This window comes from Dermacentor variabilis, chromosome 10 (genome assembly GCF_050947875.1).
Source record: "Dermacentor variabilis isolate Ectoservices chromosome 10, ASM5094787v1, whole genome shotgun sequence".
Taxonomy (NCBI): Eukaryota; Metazoa; Arthropoda; class Arachnida; order Ixodida; family Ixodidae; genus Dermacentor; species Dermacentor variabilis.
In genome coordinates, this window is record NC_134577.1 from 120,362,209 (window position 1) to 120,376,186 (window position 13,978).

Here is a 13,978-nt window from a genome sequence, read left to right on the forward strand (position 1 = left end):
TGACTGGAATCTACACGGCAAGAATTACCATTCATGACCGGACTTACTCTGCCACCTTCGTTATCCTCCAACGGTGTTCACGAGCCGTTATTCTCGGTATGAACTTCCTGAACCAACACGGCGCAATCATCGACTTGAAGCCGAAGTCGATAACACCGTCGGAACACCAAGCGATACCGTCGGAGAGCTCTCGTAGTCACCACGCCTTGAGTGTGCTCAGAGATCAAGTGAGCATCGCACCTCGCTCCAGCATTGTCATTTCCGTCGCCACCGAAACACCTGCAGACGTAGAAGGCGTCAGTCATCGAGGGCGACTAACGTCTACTGCTCGACCGCGAAAATTGAGTCGCAAGAGGGGTCGCTAGACTGCACGGAGGGAAAGCGAAACTGATGCTAACCAACTTCAACCATGAGTTCAAACACATCAACAAGGGGATGACAATCGTGTACATTAATGAAATTGTGAAAACCAGCAACGCATTTTTCATCTCCGATTCTGCCGCATCTACCTCGACGACCATAGTTCCCGAACCAGGCTGCAACCTAAATACAAATCTCCCCTTGAGCAAGCAGCTACAGCTCAGATGTCTTCACCGACGATACAAAAACTGCTTTTCGACGTCATTGAGGATCGGACAAACACCAGTCGCAATGCCTGGCATAATAACAGAAGAGTGCGCTCGACCACTCCACCAGAGCCCTTATCGAGTTTCGACGCGAGAACGTGCACCTGTTAGGCAACAAGTTGACGAAATTCTGCGCGATGACATCATTCAGCCGTCGAAAAGACTGTGGACAACTGCTCTAGTCTTGGGGATGAGAAAGGACGCAACCCTACGTTTTCGCGTCGATAGTCGTCGACTTAACAGCATCACGAGGTAGGACGTATACCCTCTGCCACGGATAGACGACGCATTGGATCGGCTCTTCAACGCTAAATACTTCTCGTCGATGGACCTCAAGTCTGGCTACTGGCAATTAGAAGTCGACGAGAGAGATCGCAAAAACACCACCTCCATCGCGCGAGACGGCCTCTCTGAGTTCAAAGTTATGTCATTACGACTGTTCTCAGCGCCTCCAGCGTTCCTGCTTGTGATGGATACGGTGTTCACAGGATTGAACTAGCAGACCTGTCTTGTTTACTTGGATGACCTCGCCGTCTTAGCCGGAAATTTCGACGATCACCTTAGGTGGCTCGCGACTGTACTAGAGGCCATCAAGTCATCAGGACTCACTCTGAAGCCGGAATGCGTGCCGATTCGCTTACGATGAGCTTCTGTTTCTAGGCCACGTCATCAGCAAATCTAGAGTCCATCCCGACCCGCAGAAGACAGCTGCCATCGTAATGTTCCCGCAGCCCATCGACAAGAAGGCAGTGAGTAGATTCCTTGGCATGTGCGCCTACTACAGGTACTTTTTCAATCACATTTCACGTATCGCTGAGCGGCTGATATATCTAACTAAATGTGATGTCGAGTTCAAGCGGACAGACGCATTTCAAGAACTCAAACAACGCAAGCAAGTCGATACCGTTACTTGTGCGCTTCGACGAGGATGCCCATACCGAAATGCACACTGAGACCAGTAGCTTAAGCTTCGGTGCCGTCCTAGTCCAGAGGAAAGACGGACTTTAACGGGTGATAGCTTACGCTAGCTGGTCGCTGTGAAAAGCGGAAGGCAAGGATTATACGATCGAAAAGGAATAACTCGCCACCCTTTGGGTCACAGCAAAATTCCATCTTTACCTATGAGGCAGGCCATTAAATTCGTCACTGAGCATCGCGCGTTGTGTTAGCTAGAGAATGTAAAGGACCCTTCAGGACGGCTCGTACGGTGGAGTCCCAGACTGCAAGAATATAACATCACCGTAACCTACAAGGCCGGAAGGAAACACTCTGATGCCGATTGCCTATCACGTGCCCCCATTAACCTGCCGCCGCAAGATGACGAGGATGACGACACCTTCTTTGGAATAATAAGCGCGCAACACTTTGCTGAACAGCAATGAGCAGACCAGGAGCTAAGAAGCCTCGTCGAGTATATGGAAGGGAACAGCGATGGTGTCCCTAGGGCATTTAAGCGAGGATTGTCTTCGTTCTCGCTTCAAAACAACCTACTCCTAAAGCAGACCTTCGCACCTGTCGGCGCCAACTACCTTCATGTTGTTCCCTCAGTGCTCCGTCCAGAAGTACTGCACGCCCTACATGACGATCCGACTGCTAGGCATCTCGGATTGTCCCGGATGCTATCGAGAATACAGCAAAGGTGTTACTGGCCGCGCCTGACCACCAACGTCGGCCGTTATGTCAAGACATGCCGAGAGTGTCAGCGACAAAAGACGCCACCGACAAGGCCAGCAAGATTACTACAGCCGATCGAGCCTCCATGCCGACCATTTCAGCAGATCGTGATGGATTTGTTGGTATCCTTTCCAATGTCAACATCTGCAAATAAGTGGATCGTTATGGCGACAGACTGCCTCACCCGCTTAGCTGAAACGAAAGCTCTGTCCAAAGGTAGCGGTGCGGAAGTGGCGAAATTCTTTGTCGAGTAAGTCCTGCTGCCACATAGCGCCCCAGAGGTCCTCATCACCGAAAGAGGAACAGCCTTTACAGGGGAGCTCACCCAAACCATTCTGCAATATAGTCATACAAGCCACAGGACAACTGCATACCACCCGCAGACGAATGGTCTTACGGAGAGCCTGAATAAGGCCCTTGCTGATATTCTAGCAATGTAAGTCGATGTCGAACACAAGACGTGGGATGCCGTCCTGCTGCACGTAAGGTTCGCTTACAACACGGCGATGCAAGAAGCAACACATATGATGCCGTTCAAGCTGGTTTGCGGCAGGAACCCCACAGCGAGTCTTAACGCCATGCTGCCGCACGTCTCCGACGAAGAGAATCTTGAAGTCCCCACCTACCTCCTGCGCGCCGAAGAAGCCCGACAGCTCGCCCGCCTGCGGATCAAGAACCAGTAGAAGACCGACAGCCGACACTACAACCTTCGACGACGCTACGTCGAGTACCTGATCGTACCAACCTCGCGAGTGAGGTCACGGCCAGGACGCCGCTCGCTCGGCTGCCGCACGCGCTCGTTTCCTTCGCGTTTGCTTGGGATATGGATGGCTCGAGCCGTACTCATTAATGGATATGCGGGCTTCTTTCTGCCGCCATGCCCGAACTACAGTTCCTTCTTCAGAAGTGCGTGAGTCAAGAAAATTTGCGGCTTGGATTTCGCAAGTTATGTAGCCTTGGAGGGGTCTACTGGTTTTGCAATGCATATATGCGCTGTGTCTCTCCGTAAATTTTGCGTAAAAATGACGTTTGCAAAATTCAAGGCGCATAGCTGTGTATGATACTTTGGTACACGCTAACCGTTCCCATGCTCCTTAGCTATGAGGGACATTGCATTTTACATGGAAGAAAAATCTTGGTATTTGGCATCAACATGTTAGCCGTCTTAGAAAGACACTGCCCAGCGAAGCTGTCATCATGATTATAATTACTGTGGTGAGTTGTTGTAATCAAATATGGCCGCTTTATTAATGCGTAAAAGAAAGAGTTATAAAGGGGCACATTTCTTATGAAAAAGTTTGCTGCTACTTTCACCATTCTCTGGAGCAGACCTCCATAAAACGAATTGCTCGTGGCTGCTAACATGACGGCGCATCATGTAAAGTGTTTACGTAGTTAATTCACAAACACTGTAGTAGCCAACACCTGAAAAAAAACTTTCATGGTTAAGATTGAGAGCTAATCAATTGCATGCGTTGAAATGTTTCATGGTGGCCATTAGTAACTTTATTGACAATATGGCACACCCCTCACGCAACGGTAGCAACTGACTGTCGTTATGGCGAGGCACGCGTTGTTCGGGAAACCCATCAGTTCACTGCAACTTTAAATTGAAACCACCAATCAGTTTTTTACAGCGCCAATTGCAATGCCTCAATTGTACTCCAGGTACTATATACCGCGCAGCTTGGGGTGCACTTTCTGCCTCACCGTGTCTCGATCCAGAGTTAATTATACAAACGGAGAACTATTCGCTTCGTCAGTGCATAAAAGAGAACCTCGCAATCCTTCATAAGGAAGACACCACAAGAGGTACATATTTCACTTGATTTTTGACCCTCCACCGGGGATTTACGATATCTTCAATATGTCCCACGCTGCTAATCAATGACGCTTCGACATCTAGCTGTCTCGCTGCAGCCACACCGGCCCAAAAAATAGTTCAATAAAAATTTTGGGCCGAGCAGCCTGTGTGAGTTCGCGTAGTATATTCGTGATGTATGTTCTTCCAGCAGAAGCACCAGTAAATTGCACAAATGAGTTGAACGTGTAGCACGGAAAAGGGTATGTATTGGTACATTATTTTTCGTATTCTGCAAGCCGCTGTAACCCTCAATAAGCTTTACTTCAAATTACCGCCACCTAATATACGCACGTGCAGAACCACCTATTATTGAGAATCAGGTAAAGAAGCAAGTGGGGCATGTAGAATCTAAACTGTAGTCTTAAGTTCTCGTGTTATTGCCGAGCGTTTCTGTAAGCAAATGCAAAAATTCCATATTATGTCATGAAGTACTCGTCGTTAGCAAATCTGTTTTAGCGGATCAAAATCAATGTAACTGTTGTAGAAGTCATATATAGCCAGAGTTTGTGACATACTTGTTGAACTGGGGCAGGTATGGTGTCATAACTGGATTCTTATATGCTATGTTTTGGTGGTTGTCGATCCGCGCATGAAAAACCCGCAATGGGCTGGTCTGCGCTCCTTCGGCTGGCACTGTAGCGTTGCCTTTGAGAATCGTATTGTCGTTTAAGAAATAAGCTGTTTGAACAAATCTTCGGGAACGAAGGCGTCGCAAAAATATATTTGAGACGACCGCCGTAAGTATACAGGCAGAGGCAACGAGAGCGAACAAATGAAAACACTGCAGAAGGCGCCCGATGTTAGCGTATCGCGGATCACGGTGTACGATATAACACTCGAATATCTGCTGAATTTCAACTCGCATAAGTGCTTCGAAGTGTCTATGAAAAAAAAAAAAGAAGGCATTCGCACTTTCGCTCGAAGGGGGATATGTAGGTGTAGCGCGTGCTGACCCCACGCGGGGGCGTCACGTGAGCACAGACGGAGCCGAATGGCGCATGCGCACCAGCATTCGCGACGAGAATTGCTGCCAGTTGACTCTCAAGCGGCGCGTATCAATGGAGCCTGACAAAGCGCTTCTTATTTAAACGTAGAGAAAAAAACTGGCAGCTATTGTGCTGTTGTGTACAAGGCAATGCCGAGATGTTTATTATTTCATATGCACATGACAGAAACATCTTTCTTGCTGATGTCGATTTATATAAACTATAATAAATATATGGCATGGCTGGAAAAAGTAATCAGATGGTTACTAGCAAAGAAATTTCAACTAAACATATGCAAACCAAAGTACTTGCTGTTCAAATCAAAAGCAGTTCATTTCATACTAAACTCTGAGTTTCCACAATACGAATATTGAACCGTCGGCAACAATCAATTTTTAGCCTATTTATTTAATAAATATCTTTAATGGTCGCTGCACAATGATTCTATCAGAAGATATCCTTCTAGATCTGTCGCTGTCTTAAACCGATTTAGACATTATATTCTTGTAATTTCTAAGCGCCAAATTTATTGCCGACACATGCACTCATGCGTAACAAACATTTCGTTAGAATAGTTAATAAACAATCGAAATAAGCCTTATGTCTTCATTTACCCTACATAAGAGTGCCGTACGCCCCATTGGTAACATTTGCCTGTATTCAAATATTGCGTATTTCTAAAGCTGTCTTATAAACACAGATTATCCTTAGGAAGCATACGATAGCCCCGCGCAAGCATCAATCAGATTTAAAACAAATACCACATTCAAGACACTCCATACATACTAAGAAAATGTCTGATATCTAAGACTAGAGCACGCACTAATCATCGTACTCAATTCATCATCATCGTCATCAGCCTGTTTTATGTCCACTGCAGGATGAAGGCCTCTCCCTGCGACCTCCAATTACCCCTGTCCGGCGCCACCCTATTCCAACTAGTGCCAGCGAATTTCCTAATTTCGTCGCAGCGCCTAGTCTTCTGCCATCCTCTACTGCTCTTCCCTTCTCTTGGTAGCCATTCTGACACCTTACTGGTCCAACGGTTATTTAATCTGCGCATTACATGACCTGCCCAGCGCCATTTTTAATGTCAATTAGAATATCGCCTATACCCGTTTGCTCTCTGATCCGAACCGCTCTCTTTCTGTCTATTAAAGTTGTGCCTAGCATTCTTCGTTCCATCACTATTTGCGCGGTCCTTAACTTGTTCTCAAACTTCTTTGTCAATCTCCAAGTTCGTACCACATATGTCAGCACTGATAAAATGCACTGATTGTACACCTTCCATTTCAACGATAATAGTAAGCTTCCAGTCAGGAGCTGGCAATGTCTGCCGTATGCGATGCAACCCACTTTTATTCTTTGAATTTCTTTCTCATGATCAGGGTTCCCGGTCATTAATTGACCGGATAAACAAACTCCTTCACAGACTCTAGAGGACGACGGGCAATCCTAAACTCTTGTTCCTTTGCCCTGCTATTTATCATTACCTTTGTCTTCTGCATATTAATATTCAACTCCACTCTTATACTCTCTCTGTTAAGGTCCTCGATAATTTGTTGTAACTCGTCTGCACTGTTGCTGAATAGAACAATGTCATCGGCAAACCGAAGGTTGCTGATATTCGCGGTCGATCTTTACTTCTAAGCCTCCCCAGTTTAATAGCTTGAATACTTCTTCCAAGCACGCAGTGAATGACATTGGAGAGATTGTGTCTCCCTGTCTGACCCCTTTATTTATAGGTATCTTCCTGCTTTTCTTGTGTAGAATTAAGGTAGGTGTATAACCTCTGTAGATATTTTCCAAGGTATTTACGTAAGCGTTCTGTACTCCTTGATGCCGTAATTGGACAAGCGGCTATTAAAAAAAATTATGGGTTTTTACGTGGTAAAACACCTTTCTGATTATGACGCCCGCCGTAGTGCAGGACTCCGGAAATTTCGATCACCTGGGAATCTTTAACGTGCACCTAAATCTAAGTACACGGGTGTTTTCGCATTTCGCCCCCATCGAAATGCGGCCGTCGTGGCCCTGATTCGATCCCGCGACGTCGTGCTCAGCAGCCCAACACTATAGCCACTGAGCAACCACGGCAGCATGAACAGAGATGTTCATAGTGCTGCAAGTGCTACTGTGCTGTGCGGTGACAGTATGCGGTCACAGTCACCGACTGTGATTGCATGTATGTGCTCCTTTCTTTCTTTATCTCTACTTTGTTATCACTTTACCTCCCCCTCCCATCTTTCCCGAGCGTAGGGTAGCAAACCGGATATTCCCCTCTGGTTAACCTCCCTGCTTTTCCCCTTTTCTCTGTCTGTCTCTCTCTTTCTTGCTGCCGTAATGCCGCTATGACTGTTCGTATCTACTGAATCAAATGCCTTTTCGTAATCTATGAAAGCCATATAGAGAGGCTTAATATATCCTACGGATTTCTCGATAACCTGATTAATGACATCGATGTGATCCATTGTACAGTACCCCTTCCTGAAGCCAGCCTATTCGCTTGGTTGGCTAAAGGCCAGTATTGCCCTTATTCTATTGGAGATGATTTTAGTAAATATTTAATATACTATTGGGAGTAAGCTAATGGTCCTATAATTTTTCAATGCTTTGTCTCCATTTTTGTGAATTAGTATAATGTTTGCATTCTTGCAGTTTTCTGGGACCCTTGCAGTCGATAGACACTTCGTATAGAGAGCCGCCAGTTTTCCAAGCATTAAGGCTCATCCATCGTTGATCAAATCGACTGTTATTCCATCTTCTCCTACCGCTCTTCCTCGTTTCATGTCTTGCAAGGCCCTTCTGACCTCATCGCTAGTTATAGGAGGAGTTCCTGTATCCTGTTCATTACTGTTTCTAATTGAGGTATCCTAACTCCTCTGGGTACTGTACAGGTCAGTATAGAATTCTTCCGGTGCTTTTATTATATCTTCGAGATTGCTGTTAATATTACCGTGCTTATCCTTCAGTGCATACATCTTTGTCATATGCCATGTTTATCGCCCAGGTGATGTGTCTATGTTAGATATCCCGTCTTTTAATTTTGATTCATTCTGAAGCAGTAGGCCAGATACACGCGCACACTTTGGGATCAGTTTAAGGATCTTGTAAATGACTGCCTAAAACATTTTGCTACATAAAAGTCAAAGAAAAGAAAGGCAAATATTCCTATATTTCGCAAGACACATTGAAGTTAAATATACGAATAAAGCGTCTCAGGAACAAAAAATTTACCTTAATAGATGTGAATAGCAATGAATAGCGCGCATAGGAGGCATTAAATCACGTCTCTGCACGATTTAACGTGCACGAATCATGCATTATTCATCCACCAAATCATGCACGAACAAACCCAAAATGCTACGCTGTTAAGATTTCCACGTTGCATCCTAAAGTTTTTGAGCTCGCGTCCCCATTAAAAACATAAGTTTCTACAGATGAACAAGACTACTTTGGTGAGAAATTTTCAAACTTTATTTCATCTTCAACTGACAAATTCTGAAGGCTCATTTTCCCAGTACATAGAAAATGGTATTTTCAAGGTTAGCGGATTTGCAACTGATAGTAAAATATTAATAGTAGATTCGTTTAACAGCCGCTCTAGGTATGTGTTTGCAATGGACAATGGTTATATGCCTTTCTTTCATGCGTCAAATACCCCCGATGTCTGATGTTACTATTACTGCGAGGGCTGTGTTCGATTCTTCTTGTCAACGTAATGGTATATAGTAGGCTGGGAGCGGTCCGAGAAGGTTCATTCTTTTTTTTTTGGGGGGGGGGGGGGGCTGTGCTTAAACCGTTAAGCTGACTGCAGCTTTTCCTTGGAACGGTTTAAGCTGTTCCTGCTGTTTTGTACGTACAATGACTCCAAAAACAGTCGATTTTGTTAGGTGGTCTCGGCTCCCCGAAGATGGAGCCGAGTTGGTTCCGAAACGTCGCCAAAGTAAATTTATGTTTTTCGTAGGAGCCACTTGAAATTCATAATTAATTTACCCAGCAAGACAGGCAATTCTGTCATAATGCTTAGCTTCATTTTTTTTACTTGTACCTGTATGTTATTTTCTCCCAAAGTATATCATGAGAAGCCTACAAACACACCAAGGACAACACGGGGGAAATTACTTGTACTTACTAACTGAATTAAAGAAATGATAAATTAATGGCAACGAAAGTGGATGGAAAAACAACTTGCCGCAGGTGGGGAACGATGCCACCACGTCTTCGCATCAGGCGTGTGATCCTCTAACCAATTAGGCTACCGCGGTGCCGTTTCCCCATCCACTTTATTGTATATTTATGTCTTTACCAGTAGAACTAACCAGATTCCATTCCGGCCGTCCCATTCGCTTCGACAGAGCGTGAGCACAGAACACCTATATAAACTTAGAGAAGCGAAACTGTACCTTCACCTTCCAGAGTGTAACACTAATAAGAGTAACAGTGGCGTTGTGAACTAGACTATGCAACCTAGAGCTGCGGCTGGCGAAATCAAAACAAATATCATCATCATTTGTAGCGAGCAATATGGCCGCCGCGGTAACGGCTGGCGGGGCTCGTCGCGCTGCTCGCTCGATGGTTATGGGCGTTTCGTTACCGCTGGGCTAATTCGAGTTTTCACCATCCTATGGTCACTACAGCGCACCTTGCCGAGCACGTACACATCCGGTATGATGCCGGGGTTAGCGCAGATTATAAAGTCCATTTCATTTCTAGTCTCGCCGTTCGGGCTCCTCCACGTCCACTTTCGGCTATCGCGCTTGCGGAACAAGGTATTCATTATCCGCATATTCTGTTCTGCAAATTTTACTAATAACTCTCCCCTGCCCTTCCTAGAGCCTATGCTATATTCCCCCACTGACTTGCCTCTAGCCTGCTTCTTGTCTACCCTGGCATTGAAGTCACCCATGAGTATAATGTATTTTGTTTTGACTTTACCCATCGCCGATTCCACGTCTTCACAGAAGCTTTCGAGTTCCTGGTCATCATGCCTAGATGTAGGGGCATAGACCTGCACGACCTTCAATTTGTACCTCTTATTAAGTTTCACAACAAGACCTGCCACCCCCTCGTTAATGCTTTATAATTGCTGTATGTTACCAGCTATATCCTTATTAATCAGGAATACGACTCCTAGTTCTCGTCTCTCCGCTAAGCCTCGATAGCACTGGATGTGCCCGCTTTTTAGCACTGTACATGCTTCTTCTGTCTTCACTGAGCCCTATTGTATCCCATTTACTGCCCTCTAACGCTTCCAGTAGCACTGCTAGACTCGCCGCACTAGATAACGTTCTAGCGTTAAGCGTTGCCAGGTTCAGATTCCAATGACGGCCTGTCCGGAACCAGGAATTCTTAGCACCCTCTGCTGCGTCGCAGGTCGGACCGCCGCCGTGGCCTTTTGCTTCGCAGCTGCTGGGGACTGAGGGCCGGGGTTTGATTGCTGTATTCATATAGGAGGTTGTGGCGAAGTACTGCACCAGGGTGGCCAATCCTACTCTGGTGAGGGAGTGCGTTACCGGTTCTGGTCACCAGGATTAGGGCCGCACTCCAGGCCTTTTTATACAATTTTATCAACACGCGGATTTTTTTTAATCCGGTGGAAAATTGCGCGGCACCGCGATTCGAACCACGGTCCTCTTGCACGCGAGGCGGATGCTCTACCTCTACGCTACAGCTGCACCCATGCGGCCTCAGTACATTTCAAAACTCGCCGATCATCGCCGTAAGGTAGCCGAAATGCGAAAACACCCGTGTGCTTGGATTTAGGTGCACGTTAAAGAACCCCAGGTGGTCAAAATTTCTGGAGTCCTCCACTACGGCGTCCCTCATAATCAGAAAGTGGTTTTGGCACGTAAAACCCCAAATATTATCATATATATATCGCCGTAAGGTAAGAATTTATTCGTCTTACACGAAGTCTTCCTTTCAATCTCCCCCCCCCCCCCCCCCGTACATCTCAGGAATGGAACTACCTTCCCTCAAGCATTGTAGCCACCACCGATAACAAACTTTTTCGCAAAACATTAGCTAATATTGTATAATGAGGAGAATTATTTTATTACCAGAACTCACTGCACTTGTTTGTTTCCTTTACTCTACTACTTTGTAATCACTGCCCTTTTTAATTCAATATGGCCCTTATACCCCTGTCACACGGCAAATCTAATGTCATTTCCAACAAATGACATTTGTTGCGATTAATGTCATTATCACAGCGCGCTGTCACACGGAGAAAACTAATGTCATTTGAAAACGATGACAATGACGATGACAATGACGTTGCTTTCAAACCGTAGCGTTAGATCACTGACTTGTCGACATTGCCAACGAAGTCGAGTCGAGCCAAGCCAAGCCAAAACTAAGGCAAGCAACAAGGCGAAGAGAATGATAGGCGCGTCCGCTACATCTGCTAAAGTGGTACGAGAAGTGCAGTTGCATGTCATCGCCGTTCTGATGTGCATGCGGGCTTCTAATATCCTCATTCTTGGCACGTACCACAGGAAAACACGCGGCCGATGCTCCGGTGCGAACCAACACGACTGCTGCAGCGAAAGTTAAATACGGCTGTCTGGTCACTGGACTGAGAGTAGTTTTCTGTATTTACGCACGTGATGAACTTCAATGTCGTTAAAGCAATAATTAGGTAATAAAATGGATGTAATAATAGTGATCTTTTGTTAAAACAATAAAGAAGCATTTACTGTTTGCGAAACACTGGTAAACTCATGGTGTCGAGGATACACATTCAGTTCCAAACGAATGCGAATGAGTTCGTTTTAAATGTCATTTTCGAAAATGTCCTTACGTTTTACCGTGTGGCACCAAACAAATGGCATTACCAGCGAATGTCATTCGTTGTAAATGACATTAGATTTGCCGTGTGACAGGGGTAATGAAAAATAGAATAACAAAATGAGGAGTGACTGCCACAGCTTCAGTCAACGTGAAGTATAATTTCCTCAAACACGCGCTGAGCGTTTTCGATGGATTTAAAATTCTTGACATTTCCATGGGACAAATTATTGTTGGGAGGGAGCATGTGATAATTGCTGGTAATGCCCGACAAGCTGATTTGCAAAGAGCAGATGACAGAGTTCGTGCATTAGCAAGTAGTAGCTTGCTAGATTTATTCTGCACTGTTGTCATTGCTATTATAACTAGAAAAGAAACAAACTGAGACACAGTGTTTTACTCCTCCGATTGTCGTAAAACGCCCTCAAAAGCAAGTAAGCTTCTATGTCAAATTTTGGCATTCTCGCCCGGCATGATATAAAACTGTAGACTGCTGCTTTCCTGATAGGGCTCACAGCCCTACCAGGAAACTCTCGAACATTTCATGGTGAGGTACGTAATACAAGAGGGCCTGTTGTCGTTATGGTGACCACTGAGTTTCTAATGGCTTGGCGTGGGCAGCTTGCATACCAATAATCTCTCTTTTGTCTGTCTTCCTGAACAGTGAAATGATGAAGCCATGAGAAATATGGAAACAAAAATGGTGAAACAAGAGTTAGTCCAATAAATGAAAAATCACGGTTCTAGGGGAAGTGTTCAGAAACATACCTTGCGAGCCTTCTGGCCCAGTAATGACACATTCACTGTTGACTTGTACGTGCAGAGACAATAGAGTTCAAAGGGGTGAACAAATATGAGCAGCGTCTTGGACGCTGGAGTAGGAAAAGGAAGAGCCTCAATTACTATGGTGGGATTGTGGGTGAGCTTGTAATTCATGTATGACTAAGTACAGTGCACAAAACGCTCCCAGACAAAAAAGCACATACACACACACAACACTTTTTAGAGTGCATTTCTTTCAATGGTGCCCTTGTGTGGGCTTCCTTAGTGAAGCCTCGATTAGATGACATTTTTTACCAGATACTAAGTAAAAGTACACGACTATATTACAGTAATTCCACTTGCGCGCTTCATGCTGGAAGGCACCGCGGTTTATTTTTCGCACTCTGTGGCGATAGCTGGAACTTGAGGGCCTGGCGTTAGTTCAGTGCTTGGCGTGGCCGGCTCCTCCGCACAGCGGCGCGCGCAAACAATGATCGTTCATGGGGCGAGGAGGCTTTTGGCCGCACCGGTGTTGTTGCTGCGGCTTGTATGACGCGAGAAAAGTTTGTGCGCTGCTGTGTGATTCCTTACGAATTAGGAAACGATGACTAATGGTCCACGAGGGGCAAAGAGCATAGTGGCGCCTATTTATTCTCATATGCGTTTATTAATTTTCATGCACATACTCACACTACATTCACGTAGGTATTAAGAAATGGAACATGTGTATGAGCTATTGTCTAGTGCCTAAAGCGCACTACACAACTTGCGGGTTTATGTATGTTTGTGGTTTCGTGAGTTCATTTCAATGACTTCATCCAGTCGCCTGCTGGTGAGGGCGCTTGCTTTCGTCTGTGTATTTTGGCGTCCTCCTGTGGCATAATAGGTCTAGACGAAGCATGATCCGCCCACATAAACATGCTACAATCGCGCGTGTAAGTAAGAGGTAGGTATAAGTTAGAGAACCTCAAGAGATTAAAATTAATCCTGAGCCCTTCACTACGGCATGCTTCGTAATTATATTGTATTTTTGGTACGTACGGTGCACCCAAGAATTAATGAATTTTCTTGCCGCAATCGCCACAGCAACGCTTCGTCATGCTAAGTCACCAACTGTGACTAACAAAAATATTTAACCAATCGCTGGACACATCAACTCTTGCAACCCAATGGAAAATTGGGAAGGTGATTGCAATCTTCAAATCGGGCAATAAAAGTTCACCATGTAATTATCGGCCCATTTCCATTACTAGCACATGCTGCAAACTATTGTA